Source organism: Mytilus edulis, chromosome 9 (assembly GCF_963676685.1).
Source record: "Mytilus edulis chromosome 9, xbMytEdul2.2, whole genome shotgun sequence".
In the NCBI taxonomy this organism is placed as follows: Eukaryota; Metazoa; Mollusca; class Bivalvia; order Mytilida; family Mytilidae; genus Mytilus; species Mytilus edulis.
In genome coordinates, this window is record NC_092352.1 from 73,852,253 (window position 1) to 73,854,394 (window position 2,142).

Genomic DNA, 2,142 nt, shown 5'->3' on the forward strand with positions numbered 1-2,142 from the left:
TCCCTATATATCCTTTGTAATTTTGGTGTATGATGCTGTTAACTTCAACAGCTCGTATCTCAAAAACGAAAACGGTTACCCCCTTTTTTTATTTTATTTTCCGATTTATTTTTACAAGCAGAATCTACATGTAAAATTTAAAAAACATCCATTGTGTAGTTTAATTACGTACACTTCAATTCTACACTCTATTTGTCGGATCCCATAAATATCCTTTAGATCGAATTGATGTATTGATGGAATCTCTCAAGTGAAACATCATGGTGATTTATTTAGATACCTTTAAGTCAAAGTTCGATTTGATTTAATTCTATTTTTATTCATATTGTATATCTTAAGGTAAATTCATGGTATACCGACATCTTCGATTGTACAATCACAGTACAAAATCGGTCTAGTTATTTGCTCAAATCTGCAAATTTGGAGACAGATTTGCAATTTAATGGTTAGAATGTTTATTTATATAAAGAAAACTTGTTAATTTATTGTATTATTAAAAATATTTAAACAAATATCCAATTTTTTGGTTTTTAAAATCATTTTTTTTTCAAATGAGTCATTTAAGGGGAGATAACTCTTTTATTACAAATTTTATACTGGGCTAATACTAACAATTTTAATATTAACTTGAAGCAAGAAAACAAGTTCGTTGACCCCATGTTTCTTTTTGTTTTCTTTAAACATATTATGAAACATATCTTCTCACAATTGATTTCAAAATTCTATCTCATAGAATTTTTTTATGCACAGTAATGTGTTTTTTCATGTACAAACTAACCAAATTTAGGCAATTTACAAAGACTCATAGCTGGAATAATAGCACGGTGACCCATACTTTTTATTATATTTTTGAAAAAAACATAGAAAAATCTTTTGTATGGCAAATTAAAAGAAAATTCTGTCTCAAAAAATATATACTTATGATCTACCTGAAATAAAATATATATTTTAATAGAATGATGTATTTTCTCGAAGTATAGACGGATATACGTCAAAGTATTGAATATTGCATGTTTTTGTGTGTTTCTGAGAGGATCGATAAACTTTTGTGTAATAATAAATGAAAAATGCAGATTTACCATGCCTATGGTCATACAAAATAAAAATTAAGTTGTTGGTTTTGTTCAACAATTCGCTAAGTGAAAAGGGTTTTTAAAGTTGACTTTACGATAAGGGATTCTTAATATTGATGCACAGTAACCAATCGCAAGTGCTGCAATTATTTACGCCGTAACGTCTTTGCTATAGTGGTCTCATTGGAAATTATACCATATGCTGATATATACCCAATAGTTATCTGATCTTTCACTATAGACGAGGGATTTCCGAACAATCTATCTTACACAGCAGCTTAAACGATTCATGGTGTCCTTATCGACCTGACATAATAACACAGTGACACTTTACGCAATGTCTTATCTCATTCCACGTTTATTTTTTGCACATTTCGGCTTGGTTTAAGAATGAAAATACATTTTATTTTTTAACAAGCGTTATACGTCAATTGTTATTGACGTTTGGTGGATGTTTATAATCACTGTCATTCGATAAACCATCCCTAGTGAGATCCTGATGTGTAGATACATTAGCACTATGAGTATGTTCAAAGCAAATTACAACTAGTAAACACATAATGTTTACCTTCAGTTGTCAATTTGCTTATCATGATCAAACTTTGCATATCGAGTCATGGATTTTGTCCACTTATATTATACTTTGGTAATACTTGTAAATCAACGATGTGAATGTATATCAAAGAACATGAAGGGACAATTGAACGCAAAATACACGTGAAAGGACATTTATATCATAAACGGTGCGAGGAAAACCTTTGTCCTTATGCACTTTTACATGATTTTGGTAATTCATACATGATTTTGGTAATTCATATAATCAAAATGAGACAAATCTGATTCGTTATAGACAAAATAACAAGAAAAAAGAATTTAAATTCGGAAAGGCATCCAATGGTTTTTTAATATATCTGCAATTATATTCATCAAACTTTAATTTTGAATTAAGAGTGTCTAGATTGGGGATTTCGTTTTTGTTTGTTTTCATTTATCTTTTAGTCATTTGTCTCTTTAATTTTTCCGATAAACATTTAAATAATTGACATTAAATCATCAAGCTATTGTATAC